Source organism: Larus michahellis, chromosome 8 (genome assembly GCF_964199755.1).
Source record: "Larus michahellis chromosome 8, bLarMic1.1, whole genome shotgun sequence".
Lineage (NCBI taxonomy): Eukaryota > Metazoa > Chordata > Aves > Charadriiformes > Laridae > Larus > Larus michahellis.
The window spans coordinates 24,505,434-24,519,522 of record NC_133903.1 but is presented as its reverse complement, the minus strand read 5'-3'; the positions used below and the strand labels follow the sequence as shown (position 1 = coordinate 24,519,522).

The window sequence follows — 14,089 nt, the reverse complement described above, 5'->3', positions numbered from 1 at the left end:
ACCGAGACGTGAAGTTTGGGGGAGGCTGGTTGAGCAGCCGAGACCTTCCCAGAGCCGAAATTTGGTGGGAGTTGCTCTCTCACCTGGAGATGCACCCTCCCACTCGGCACCAGCCTAACGGGGCTTGGACAGGGTAAGCCCTAAAACTGCCGCCAGGGCTGGCGCCTTCCCTCCCAGCCCGCGTCGATGCGGCAGGGATGCTCATAGCCGGGTGGGTGGCTTTCTCTGGGTACGTCGGTGGTCCAGGTGTGCCCCTGGAGCGGGCAAGGCTGGCCCCGCGAACAGGGCGAGCGTCAGTGCGTGGGCCCGCGGCGAGCGGGCAGGTTGCCAGCGCGGTGGTGCTGCCTCTAATCGCCCTCGCCCTGACCTTGGCTAGGGACGCCCTTTCTCCCCGCCTCTGCCAAACCACCCTCCGCTGGGCAGAGCCGCCCCCTCGCTGGGGTGAAGGGGAAGTTCAGGGACCCACGTGCGCGGGTGTCAGGACTGCATCCTTGGCTCTGGAAGGGGTGCGTGGGGGGAGACAAGTCTCTCCAGGTCTAGGATGCACCCTTAGAATTGCCACGTTCTACCCAGGGGACAAAAAGCACCCGTCCCCTGGGATCTCCAAGCAGCTTGTTCAACCAGCGTGAAACCCACTTAAAATCCATCCCCTTTTTGGGGGTAGGAGAGGATGCATCCATCCTCACACACGTGTGTTTTTTTCTCCAGCTCATCGCCTCAGGGTGAAACAAGGTGGAGAAACAAGATCTGCTCGTACATAACACCCTTCCCCGCCATGCTGTTCGTGTCGCGCATTGCTGCTCCTGTTTTGGAAAGCCCTTGGGACCGCGAGAGTTAATTCTTCATCCCAGCTGCTTTCCTCCTAGAGCTCAGCAGGAAGAGGGATTGTGCTAGGCAAGGGGCACCACTGCGTAGGGGGAGGAGAGAAGGGGAAAAAAAAAAAAGGCAAAAAAAAAAAAAAAGCTTAATGTTCAGACCTTTTACCTAATTTCCAAAGGTTCGGACCTGAGGGCCATAGCAACACGAGCTGCCGGCGGTGTGATTGGAGGCGGTGGGCTGTGCTGGGCTGCGCTCCCAACCGGCATCCTCGCCGATGGGACGCAGCCGGCGTTGGCTTTCTGCCTCCCCTTCCCTTCATCCACGGGATGAGCTCCAGGCACGCGGTTTTGGGCTTTTGGTGGTTTTTTTTTTTTTTTTTGGTTTGGTTTGTTTTTTTTTTTCCCCATCTGATTGCCTTTGCTCATTTCAAGTGCTTTTTGCCTGGTTTCAAGGAGCGGTTGAAAAAAGTTCTTGTCTCTAGTGAAATTAGGCAGCATCCAGGAAGGGCTGTTCTCATGAAGACCTGCCGAGAAATTAATAGGGTGGTAAAACCCTAGAAAGCTGTCGTATATATTTGCATAGCCGTGCAGAAGTGAGAGGGGGGCGGCTCCGTGCACCTACAGAACAGAGTTTGGCCCGGAGGACCTTCAGTCCAGCAATAATTTCCTTTTACCAAGGTCAAAAAAGCCTTTGCAAAAATATCAGAGATCCCTGCAAACCAAAAGCAAAGACGGTCAAGATTGCAAAACATTCCCATTATACCTATAGCTTGCTAATTCTCCTTTTGCATTTATTAGTGTGGTTCAACCATCGAGTTTATCTCCAAGCGCAGTCCATCCTGGAGAAACGTCACGCGGTCTCTGTGGGGGAAAAGACCTGATGAAACTTGGATGTGGGTTTTCTGAGCGACAACCTCTTGCTTTGGTGGCACCCGTCCCTTTTTACCCCTTGGCAGCACGGCAGAGCTGACGCGACCGTGGGCTCGGTTTCTGCAGGTCGTTGGGATCAAATCGCCCCGCAACGCTTGGTCACAAATCACAGCCGCTCTTCGGAGCAGAATTGCGTTTTAACCTGAAGATGTGAGCGTTTCTGACAGGGCTGAATCTGTCGGGGATGATCAGGGGCAGGAAGCAATAAGTGGTTAACAGCAAAACCACTTGCTAGGGAGAAGATGGGGATTATAGGAGTGACTGGGTTGGTTTAAATAGAGCCAACCTGTATTCCCCAGCTCTCCAGGATCACGCAAAGCTTCAGCAGAGCAGCTAAGTCTGATTACGTCTGTGTTACAGTTCTCTCGTGCAGCACCTTCCTTTGATCCGTCTTCCTCAATGAGCCACAAGTTTAGCAAAGCATCTGCTCGCTGAATCCACTTAATTCTCCTTAAAAGTTTTGCGACATGAAGCTGGCCGCATTTCTGCTCTTCTCTGCCTGTGCATGGCAGTGTGTGTTTACAGTTCCTTTCCTAGAGAGGAGCACATATTGCCTCATGTGTTACATATTTAGCTTCGAGTCGGAATTAGTATTTAAGAAAAAAGGTTGATATACTCCAGACGAAGCTACCTTTGCATTTTCCGGAGACTTGCTGTGCTCAAAAGCTTTCTGCGCGTCCCTGTAGCGTTTGAACCCTGCCACCGAGCAGCGAAACCCAGTTCATCCCTGGGGAGCTGTGTGCAGAGAGGACCAGCTTCTGCTGGATTTTAAGAAGCCATGAAATCGGGCATTTGGCTGTTTGTTAATTTGTGTATTAAAAATTTTGCCATTTTAGTCCGTTCCTCTTTAAGAAGACCCATTGTGATATTTCCATTCCCAGGTGCCCTTTCAAAGTAAGGTTGTCTCTTCAGCCACGTCCTACTCCAGTGCTTATCAGCCAGCCAGGGGTCACACGCAGCGGCTCTGAACAAATCCAGAGGTCTGGATTTGGGGCTGAATAGCTTTTTGGGGAAAGCAGTCGCAGGAGAGCAGCTGTATAAAATGAGCTTGTGTCTTGATTCCCCACCATTCCCTGTCCCTTCCACCTCATTTATAAGGTACTTCCCATGCACCACTGGGTTTGTGCAGAAAAGCCTTGGAAGCTTGGAGCATCCCTCTTTTCCCAGGGGTGCAAGCCTGCGGGCGCGTTTCCCTCGGAAGCGTAGAGCAGACAAGTGCTGGGTTGCTCTCTTGCGTTCAACTTTCTGTTCTTCGGGAATCACTGGGATATGAATAGGATCCTTATCAAACCAGGTTCATCCAAAGGACAAGGCCATATTAATTGTTTGCAGAACTCCAGCAAATAAACAGCATTCATCCTCATTCCTTATTTGCCTGCTTTATCTCCAATGGCCAACTCAAGCAGAGGCCACAGAGCTCAGCGGCGGAGGGGGGTGACAGCCTTTGGCAAGTATCGGACTGTGCCCAGCTTCCCAGGTGGTACGATCAAGCACCATGGAAACAACTTCTGGCTGGAGCCTTTAAATTATACATTTGGGAGGAGAGCAAAAAAAAAAAAAAAGAGTGCCTGTTCCATCTGGGGGTCTAAATGGAGAGGGGAGACCTGCTGTGAGCAAAGCCTTTTTCCTTGAAGCCGTTTACCATGCTCTGGAGTAAGGTGGGGAAAATGGATAGCAATAGTGGTGGTAAAACAGAAGCGTGGGTCTTGGCTCCCTTCCCAGGCCAGGACTCGCATCCTAAAGCTTAAAGGCTGGAGTACAAGAGGCCAAAAGCCTTTCTGTGGCCCAGGAAAAAAGCAGGTGACACAGGGCGCGGCCAGAGCTCTCAACACCTGACATCTCCATTGCTTCTGGAAAGTCCTCTGCGGTCAAGCTGGTCAACTGCCTAAAGAGGAGAGAAGAATTTGCAAGCATCTTCCTTTGTCTCAATGCAGGCTGGATGGCCAAAAAACCTGGTTATTCCAACCAGACCGCCTTGTCCAGCCATCGCTGCTCTACGGAGCACACCTGGGTGGTTTCTTGAAGCCAGGGGTCTGCCCCACGGAGCACGTGGCTGCTGGGCCCAGAGGCTGGGAGGCTGAGCCCGCGGGGAAGGAAGGGTGCTTGCTCAGTGAGCTGTGTGGCAAAAGCCAGTGTTGATGCTGGCCAGGCTGCTGGCTCACCAGAAGGGCTCATGTCTGCAAAATTTCAATCTAGGGCTAAATTTAAACACCAAAATGTAGCGTTCAGAAGCCCGGAGAATAGCCCAGCCCTCGCCTCCAGTGGCTGCTGCTAGCCAGCCCTCCCTTTGGCAAGGAAGAAGCTTTTGTTTTCCTAGGATTCCGGGCCAGCTTGGAATAATAACACCAGCGCAATCCTCCCTGCCCCAGCACAATGAAGCAGTGCTCTCAATTCCCAGATGTGCAGGAGGGAAGTGCCCAGCGTGTCTCTTCCTGATGCTTCCTTTCCAGATGTGGAGTGGCAGGGAGCCGGAGGCAGCCTGCCACCAGCCGGGAAGAGGGCTGGGGAGCGGGCGGTGGAGTTTTCCCCTGGAAACCTTCTGGATCTGGCTGCTCGTGGCCGGGGGAAGCAGTTTGGGCTGCAGCTATTCAGCTGGTTTGCAACAGCTTGAGCAGGCTCCTTCTGCGCAGCAGCGAGGAAGTGCTCCTGCAGCAAAGAATCACAGAATGGCCGGGGTTGGAAGGGACCTCTGGAGATCACCCAGTCCAAGCCCCTGCCAGAGCAGGGTCACCCAGAGCAGGTGGCACAAGAACGCGTCCAGGCGAGTTTGGAATGTCTCCAGAGACGGAGACTCCACCACCTCTCTGGGCAGCCTGTGCCAGGGCTCTGCCACCCTCAAAGGAAAGAAGTTTTTCCTCATGTTGAGATGGAATTTCCTGTGTTCCAGCTTGTCCTGCCACCAGCGACCGGCCGAAAAGAGTCTGACCCCATCCCCTTGACACCCGCCCTTTAGATTTTTTTAAGCATTGATGAGGTCCCCTCTCAGTCTTCTCCAGGCTAAACAGACCCAGGTCTCTCAGCCTTTCCTCATGAGACAGGTGCTCCATTCCCTTGAAGGTGAGGATGCCTTCCCTCCCCGACGTGTCTTCATCCTCAAAGAGCCGTTGGTCTCGTCTTCTCCTGAAACAGCCATCGGACCCCATCTTCTCCTCCTCAAACAGCCCTTGGTCCTCATCATCTCCTCCTGAGCAACACCAGCGGGGCTGGACTCAATTAAAACTCCTGCAGAGAACTTGATGGGACAGAGAGACCCATCGCCGAGAGACCCATCCTTCTGCTCAGGCCTCATGTCCCAGGGACAGGGATCAACATGAAACCACCTCACGTGTGAAGCCTTGTGCCAAGGTCATGGTGAGTGAGTCCCACGTGAGCTAGTGGCTCCATAGGATGAATCTGGAGATTGGAAACCGTCCCCCTGCGATGAGGTCAGGCATGTTTTGGATTCGACTGGCCCATGAAAGGTGCCTTTTTTGGGCAATGCCCCGGGCAGAAGGATTCAGGCGGTGCGGGAAGGGGCTGCCTGTGGGCACAGCTGCCTCTCAGGGTGCCAGTGGGCAACACAAGCCAGGGCACCGCATCGTGTGACCCGCTTTGGCTGTACCTACCCGGTGGAAAATTCCTGCCCATGGGCAACGTCCTTCTGCCTTTATTTTTAAGCAGTCCGCTAACGCACAGAGATAAAGGGTGCTGACAGGAGCCTGGCTGCTAATTGTTTTTTTGCCTGGGCTTATGTGATACTTGTAATTAAAGGAAGGTGGGAGGGAGGTTTGGTGGAGGAAGGGAACAAAAGCACACAGATGCGATGGAAGAGAGCGAGATGCAGAGGAGCTGGGGCTCTCCGAGGAGGTCCCAGGAAGGGATGCTTACACTAAAAGTCAGCATCAAGATTACTCATAGCCATGGCATCAGCATGGGTGCCCTCCCAAGTCATCGGTGTGCCAGGGAGGCCGGGGACAGGGTGTTCTCGCGTGTGGGATGGGGATCCAGACCCCGCGTGGTGTCAGAGCTGATATCCGTCCCTGTGTGGCAACCGTGCTGAGCACGGGGAGAGGTGACCTTGAATTTAGGGCTGCTCGTGGCATTTCCCTGCAGCCCTGCAGAGGCTCTCTGCTCTTCCTTTTCGCATCCTTCCCTTTCTCTTTTCCCCTTATTTTTATGCAGCAGTACTCACCGCCCATCTTGCCAGAGCCTGCCCAGTTGGGGTGGATGCTGTGCTGACCCTTTGCAAATCCAACCATTTATTTCCGAAGCTTTTTTTTTTTTTTTTTTGCCCAAATTGACTTTTCCACTGGGTAGCAAAGACGTTTTGTTTGGCTCTTTGTTTACGAGGGAAAAATGCACGCCAGAAAAAACCTAGGTTAACTTTCAGCTTGAAGCCGCTTCACTTGCCATGAACGAATGGTGCAGGTGTCTCGAGTCAAAGTCTTGCGTGATTCTTTGAGAGATTAGATCTTGTAGTTTGTCTTCCTGAATGTGTAAATACATCCGAGGGAAACCTTTGCCCTGGTGGCAACTCAGGATAGTTTCCAGCCTATCTCAAAAAGAAATCTTGAATAAAAATAGAAAGATTTAGATACACAAAACCCTCCGAAAGAGGTAAGCAATCTGTCTTAAAAAGGGATGTATTCAAAGCAAATCAGAGAGCAAGGAGTATCAGGAGCCCTGTGGAGACGCTGGACGTCTGAAATCTCATGCTGGAATGTGTTACACAAATGAGGGTAATTCAGGTGGGCCACCAGGTAAAGCCTGGCTGTGGGTGATGCTGTTCCAAAAGGGGAAGGAGGAGAAATGTTTTATACCGGGCCATAAAGCTAGGGCTTGTCCTCCTGACCGTGGAGCTGCTTATTGCGTGATGCTGGCTATGCGATGCCTATCCAGAAGGGCTCACATCTGAGGAGCGCTTTGAACCAGCATCTGCAAGCACTCGTCTCCTTCTGCCCTGCACCGCTGGGATCAGAGGCTGGGGGGGGGAGCTGGGGGAAGAGGGCAATGCGAGCAAGCTAGCGGCTGGCCATGTCCTCTGCATGCCGTTAAGGCTGAAGGAGCTGGATCTCCAAAACAGAAGCACAGTTCCCGGCTGGGCTGACCCTTCCTGTTCCTCAGGGGTGTCTCTGGGATGTTAACGATGGATGTAGGAGAGGCTGGCTGGGAGAAATCCAAGCGGCTGCTTTTCCCAGGCTCCCCCAGCAGTGATGCGTCTGCCCAGTCCCAGCCCTTCTGCCCAGCGTCACACCCCGCTGCAGTGGCACGCCGGCGAGAAGATGATCCCCAGCGAAGCGTTATCATCAAGATGCAGGTGGCAGCCCCAGGGCAACCTGCCATCTCGCTGAGTCGGCTGGCCCAGATGTGAAGGAAAAACAGAGATGAGACCTACCAACCCAGCAACTGCCACCCCAAAACGTGCTGGCAGGGAGAAGATGTGTTGGTAGGGCTGCAGAAACAGCCTCTCCTCCATCGGAGAGGATGCCTCCAGGTGCCTTGCAGGGAAGGTTTCCAGGCTGAGTTTTTCTGGGTAGCACAGTGCGGTGTCAGAGGTGTGCAGCGTGTCTGTGCACGGCCCAGGGGAGGGGTGAAAAATCTTCCCGCTCTACCTCTTCCTCCATCCCTGTCTGCCGGATGGTGGTGCAGCATCATCCGCCGTACAGAGCCCAGTGCCCTGGGTCTGGACACTAGTTTCCTAGCGCCTGGATTTGCAAGTGATGCTCAGGGTTCGTTACCAACTCACACCCTGTATCCCTGCACGGGTAAAGGGTTCATATACCACTTAAAGAGCCCGGACATCAGGACTTTATTCATCCCAGAGTGGCTGGCTGGAGCTCTGGTGTCACCTGAGCAGCCTGATGGCACCAGGCAGAGGAAACCCGGGATTTAACCATCCCATCAAAGGTTTGGAGACCTCTGGCATCTCTGGCAGGGCCACCACCTCTGCTTTAAATTAAGAGATGGGAAAGTTAAACAGAGTTAAGAGGAGGGCAAGAATAATAAAAAAAACCCAAAAACAGATGGGGCCAGCCCTGTGCTGGAGACAGGGAGGCGTGCGGCCAGGGGAGGAGGAGGAGGAGGAGGAGGGCGAGGAAGGGGGTGGCTGCTCCCTGCCAGCCGCTTGGGTAATATCGGCGGCGGTCACGTGCAGAGATGTGCTTTTGGCATAGCCTGCGTGTTTGTGCGGCGTGGGGAAGGGGTGCGAAATCAGCTCCTGCTTCCAGGAATCCTCCCAGCACAGGATATGCGGCGGGGAGCTGGTAAACATGATACAACCGCTGGCCTGTAACTCAATCGGCTCCCTGCATTAGCTGCTCCCTGCCTGACAACCTCGCTAGCCTCATGGGTTCTCGGGGCGTCCAGCGCATGGGATGGTGTGTCCCGGGGGGTCAGGAGCAATGGGAAGGGTGGGGGGAGCTTGCGCTACAGGTCTGGGGACAGGGCAGCTTCTCCCGCCCATGGTGGGGTGGATATTCCTCGGGTGCAGCCCGGGTCCGGCTGCTTCTTGCAAACCCTCCCTGGCCTCAGCCGTGGGCTCCCAAAGTCAGAAATAGCCACTTGGCCGAGGAACAAACATCTCTCCAGACCTCCCCTTCCCCACCTCCCCATCCCGGTGGCTGCGGGGGTAACAGCCTGCACCCATTCACAGATAAGGGCAGCGATCCCGCGCCGGCTGCCAGCGAGCCTCAACCTGCTCCTAATCCGCCTGCTTGCAAGAATACATCTCGCTTGGGCCTTTTGGCACCTTCCCTCCCTCCCCTGCCACTCGGGAGAGCTTGTTTATTGCTGGGCACATGGAAACCGTGACCTCCACTGCCTGCCATCCCCTCCGGCGCCCCCGGCCCCTGGGGACACGCGAGGGGACACCCGCTGCTGTGCGGGGGTGAAGGCAGGGCAGGGCGCCTGGGACCTGATTTTGCTGGGAGAGGAGGAGGGGGGGGGTGGGTGGGAAGTGGATTTCGCAATCACGGCAAGTTATATTAATTAGTCCAGCGTTGGGCTTACGGATGGTTTCTGCTGACAACCTCGACGCAGGGGCTGAGTATTGGTCAGCCCAGGAGAGAGAGACCTGGGGAGACCTGGGGAGGTAGGAATGGGGGTGAAATTAGTTAATACGGGGCATAAAGCCACCCAGGTGAGGATGGGGAAGATGAGCTCCTGCTGCCGCTTTGAGGCTTGTCTGCCATGGCAGAGGAGGAGGTGCCTGGGGACAAGGACGCCGTGAGGGTGAGATGCTCTCGGTGGATGGTGATGGGCTCCCCGCGCCACGGGGGGCCGCTGCGCCCCTGGACACCCAGCCTGGCCTGCCTGCGACAGGGTGACATGAGAGGGGCAACGGGGTCGTCAGAGGGATGGGAGAGCCCAGGGGAGACAGGAAGAGCTTGGCTGGGCTGGCTTAGCAAAGCGGGAGCGGGAGGGGAACACGGAGCCTGCCCCCTCCTGACCCCATGCTCAGGTCTGCAGCAAATTGTCCAAAATCGATTGCTAGATCTATTCTTTAGCTGAGACCGGGGAAGAAAGGCATCTGGCTTTTTTTCTTTTTTTTTTTTTTTTTTTCCTTCCCCCTTTAGCCCTCAGCTTAATTTCTCTCACAAAAGAGGACGCAGCCAGGGGAGGCAGGGCCTGGCCCAGCAGCCCTCTGCGGGAAAAGGGATGTGTTTTGTGCTGCCCGCCGGTTTATTTGTATTTTTAGAGCACGCCACAGGCACGAGGTCACCGAAGTGAGTGAAATTCCACCCCAGAGTGGCTCCCCGTCCCCATCCCACTCCTGAGGCACGGGCTGGAATCAACAGCTGAGCCGGGGCTCAAGTGTCCCGCCGGCCGTAGCCGTGGTGCCCGGCTGAGGCGAGGGGCAGCTGGGTGGGTGGGTGGATGCCGGGGATGCGGGTGGAAGAGCTGGGGACCAGCAAAGTGGTGGGCAGAGGGCAGCCCTCCTGCTGTTCTCACAGCGAGGAGAGCCCCCTGGGAGTGAGGGTCTGGCTGTGCCGTGCTGGAGACCCCGTCTCCGGGTGGCCGAGGGCTCTCCATTGCAAGTTATCTCAGCAGGGGTTTGGTAGGACCATGGGTGCCTTGCCCGGCGGGAGCTGGGGGCGTGGGGATGCCGAGACAAGACCGGGACAAACTGGGGAGGGGTGGGGAGCTCAAACACGTCGAGGAGAAGGCCAGGGGGTACCATGTTTGCTTGATGGAGCGATGAGTTGACAACATGGTGAGTCAAAAGCTGAGGGGGGGCGGGGGGGAACGTAGCAAATGGGAACGTGTGGGGGCTTAAAACGACACAAGTTTGAGAACAAACTTCATGTCTCTTCTTCATCGTCTCCAGCAACAAGTGACGCATCCCGCTAGGGCTTGGGCTCGACGGCGAGTGAGTCAGGCGGGCGGGAGTCCCGTCTCTTGAATCACCGCTGGCAGCGCCCCCGAACGCAGCCCCGGCGCACCACCACCCCCCCACCCCCCGCCCCCTTTCATTTGGAAGGGGTGATGGAGTCACAGCCCCCGTGGGGTGGCTGCAGGGGAAAAATCGTCACCATATGAGCTAAACCTGAAAAAGAGAGAGAAACTGTCCCCCGGGATGCTGATCCCACCGGAAAGCATAGCAAGAGATGCTCCCAGAAAGAGGAGAAAGTGTTGGGTTCTCGCTTTAAGGCAACCGATTTGCGTGGCAATTAGGACAAGACCTGCTGAGAGTTGTTGAACTGGTCCTCCTGAGGTGTGAAACATCTTCCTCCGCTTTTTCAGACGATCTTCTAGGAGATGCTTTTCCCTGCTTGAGCTACCCAATTGCTTGGCATCACCCGGTTCGGGTGGCCACCAGCGGTGATCGCACGTGCCAGGGGGCCAGTTATTTTCATCCAGAGACACATACACTGATGGGAGTCAGCAGGATCAACAGTCAAACCACGGCGTGAACCTCAAAGGTAGTGACGAGGAGCCCTGTGGGAGGGAGCCGAACGCCAGGAGAAGGGGATGCAAAACCCTGTTGTTACTGCTAGAACCACGGCACAGCCTTTGGCTGCCAGGGGCTGCTGCGTGGCACTTTTTGTGGGCACTTTGCATCAGGGAATAACATACCCTGTTATGGATGGCCTGCCGTTTCATTAGCCTGCCCTTTGATCTCAGACGTGGGGACTCTTCTGAGACGTCTTTCCCCGGTGTGGTGGCACAGGATGATGATTTGGGGAGAGGGTGGCCTGGCTCTGCTGGGCAGGAGAATGGGTAAGGGATGCCCCGTGGGCCTGCTGAGCCTCCTCTGCCAGTCCATGCTGAGAGCAAGGGCTCCCCTCCACCCAGTGCCCACACCTTGCCTCAGATTCACTACAGTTTTGGAGCAATTCCTTCCCTCTAACGCACGACCCAGGGCATGCCTGCACCTCCTGGGTGCCATACTGCCACTCCATGGCCTCCCCTCCATTTGTTTTTTTCCCAGACCTTCTTCTCAGAGACTCATCCTTTTCTTTTTTTTTTTTTTGTTTTGTTTTTCCAAAGCAGGCTGTTTCCCCTAATAGCCAGCACCCAGCCGCCAGCAGCTGAAGGCTCGCTTGCTTTTCCTTTAGCACAAAACTTTCCACTTGTGCTTTTCGTCTTTCCAGCCGAGGGAAGCGCCTGCTTTCCCCAGCCTACAGAAGCATGCGGGAAACGTCTGCCCTCCTGCGTTCAAAGTCCCCTCCAAAGAGAAGCCAAGGGTGCACTGACCTCACGGAGTAAATATTTTCCATGACATCTCGTTCTGACATCTCCTTTCGGGCTCTGTACCTAGAGCTGACCTGGCTCCGGGTTTGAAGCCGGCCAGCCTGAGCTCCGCTGGTCTGGGGAATGGGGGACGGATTATGCCCTCTCTTTGCTTCCCTACATGTCCCCATGCAACGTCACTGCAAATTAACAGCCCGAAGGTTTCAACGACCCCCTCTGCACCCCCCTGGCAAGGACTCTGCTGGCAAACGAGGTGGCTCACAGGCCAGTGATGCTCCCTGTAGGCGCTGAATCCCCCCAGCTCGCTGCGATGGTTTCTCCAACGCCTTCCCTCGCCCGCTCGCAGCTCAAACACGCTTGTGGTTAATGGGCTGCTGCCGAGCCAGCTGTGGGATGCTGGAGGGAGCAGCCTTAGAGCAGGCGCAAAGCATCCACGGGCCAGAGGTGGGATGCAGGGAGGTTGGTTTGAACTGGGAGCAACTTGTCAGCAAGGCGAAGGAGGGGACACTCACTGACTCCATATCCTCGCTGCTCGCCCAGCTGAATGAGAAGGGGAGGATGATCCAAAAGGTATTTTCCACCTCCAGCCTCTTATTTCTCTTGCTGGGTTGTTCCCCTACAGACTCCTTCCCCCAACAGCGCTCTTCTCGAGGGGATAGTCACACCTGGCGCTGATCCTTAACGGGTCTTGGCAGCTGGATTTACACCACAGGGTGTAAATCCAACACAGGTATGGCAGAGCCCAGGGCTCTTCATGGGCCAGGTCTGTTTTATTTGCAACCACAAAAAGTCGGTGGTTTTCCCCCACCGTTGGTTTGCTAAGAGGAGATCATAGAATCGTAGAATCGTAGAATGTGTTGGATTGGAAGAGACCTTTAAAGGTCATCTAGTCCAACCCCAGGAGATGCTGTGGTCATTCTCCTGCTGGGGTTTTTGGAACCACGTGCTAGTTCCCAGGCCCTGAGGGGGACTGGGGCATTTCGTGCCGCTGCGTATAGGATTGGATCCCTTAGGATCGAATCCCTACCACCCCCCTTCTTGTGGAACAGGAAGGAGACACAATACGCTGGCCAGAAATAATGCCAAGCATGTGGCACGCGCCAAGAGGTGTCGAAAAAGGCTCACGTTGGCCACGTAGGGACAATGACCCAAGGGATTTGCTGTGGGCGTTTCAGAGCCCGTTATTTCTAGGGCCAGGTCTCACCTACAGCAAAAGTGCCTCTGCCGGCGAGGCAAGGAACACAGCTACGCACTTCCTCCTGGTAGCTCCTCCCCAGTTTGTACGAGGTACCAGCGTTTCCCAGTTCTGCATGGGAGAAGGGCTGTTCTTACCTATGGGGTTATTAGTACTAGAGAGTACATGAATATTAAACGTCTTTTAACTTGGGTGTTTTTAGGAGGGTTTTGGTGTTTTTTGGTTTTTTTTGGCTTTTTAGCAAGCTTTTTTGTTGTGAACAGTTCTCTTTTCGGCAGCCAGGGAAGTGTTTCCCACTTGTTCCCCGGCTTGCTTGGCGGTAGCTTCACGGAGACGCTTAAAGGTGTAGTGAAGCGCCAAGCTGGACCAGCCTGTGACTTCCGGACATTGTCCTACACCTGCTGCAGAGCAAGCGATGGAGCTCCTCCCTCCATCCCCGGCTCTCGAAGTGCACGCGTGTGCGTGCGTGGTGCCCAGCACTTCCCCGTGCCTGCAAACCGCCCTTGCGCTGAAGCGTCAAATGCGCAGGCGGCTTTCGCCGAGCTGGAAAAGAGGGTGAGCTCGTTTGCCCGTGCGCTGAAGATGCACATGTCACTGGCACGTATTTGCCCTCCTTCTTGTCCTCTCCTCGGAGGAGACACGTATCCTTGCTCTTGAGCAAGTGCTGCGCTCCTCCTTGCGAATTCCGGGGTGGATCTCTGCTCCTGGGGGGACGTGAAGGCTGTCACAGCGCATCCCACCTGCAGGTGACAGCTCAGTGTCAGGGAAAATGCCTCTCTGCTGGAAGTGCCTGCCTGTTGGACATGGCAGGCTTTTTTTTTTGGCGGGGGCCGGGCGGGGGGAGAAGGCATGTTGCAACATATGTAGGAGGGTGACACTTAGCTGGGTGTATAAAGCCTGGCTTTCCTGGAGGCCTGGGTCTTCCCTGGGGCTGCTGCTCTGTCTCCTCACATTTCTGGGGAGAGGAAGCTGCGGCTAACCTCACCGCAAACACAAATTAGTTGGGTTTTGTTGCTTTTTGGGTTGGGTTTTGTGTTGTTTTTTTTTATTATTATTATTCTGTTGGGTTTTTTTTCTTTTTTTCCCCTTAGTTTTGTGTGTTCAGTTTGAACAATAAAACATCTGTTCCTGAGCCCCGCAGCTGGACCAAAATGAAATGACGTTAGCATCAATTATCCTCCGGGATGGGGAGGCTGATGGGAGAATGGTGCAGATTTCCTTAACGCTGAATAACAAATGAGAACAACAGCTTGGCTAGGTGGCTTCCTATTCCCGGAGAGCCTCCGAACGACCCGCCCGCTCGAGCCCTCGTGTGGGGGGTACCCGCTGTTGGTGCCCCCCCGGCTCTGGGTACCAAGCCTCAGCTGTGGGGTGAGTGGGGGAGATGCTTCTGCAGCCACTGGGGAATAAAACACATTTTTGGTGTTTTGGCTTACGGATACTGCAGCAGCAGAGATTTTTCGCAATGCACCAA

At 55.0% G+C, this 14,089-nt stretch overlaps 1 long non-coding RNA gene across 7 annotated transcripts; it reads left to right on the top strand.

Moving 5' to 3' along the window:
* Positions 1 to 7,896: 7,896 nt before the first annotated feature.
* LOC141747852 (uncharacterized) lies at positions 7,897 to 13,747 on the top strand. 7 transcript variants are annotated; one of them, XR_012588832.1, is made up of 3 exons: positions 7,897 to 7,990; positions 10,470 to 10,648; positions 11,220 to 13,747. It is a non-coding gene; the product is annotated as an uncharacterized LOC141747852 (long non-coding RNA). The 7 variants fall into 7 exon arrangements; XR_012588831.1 differs by having other exon boundaries at positions 7,977 to 8,104; XR_012588830.1 differs by lacking the exon at positions 7,897 to 7,990 and adding an exon at positions 8,736 to 8,817.
* The last annotated feature ends 342 nt before the right edge of the window (positions 13,748 to 14,089 follow it).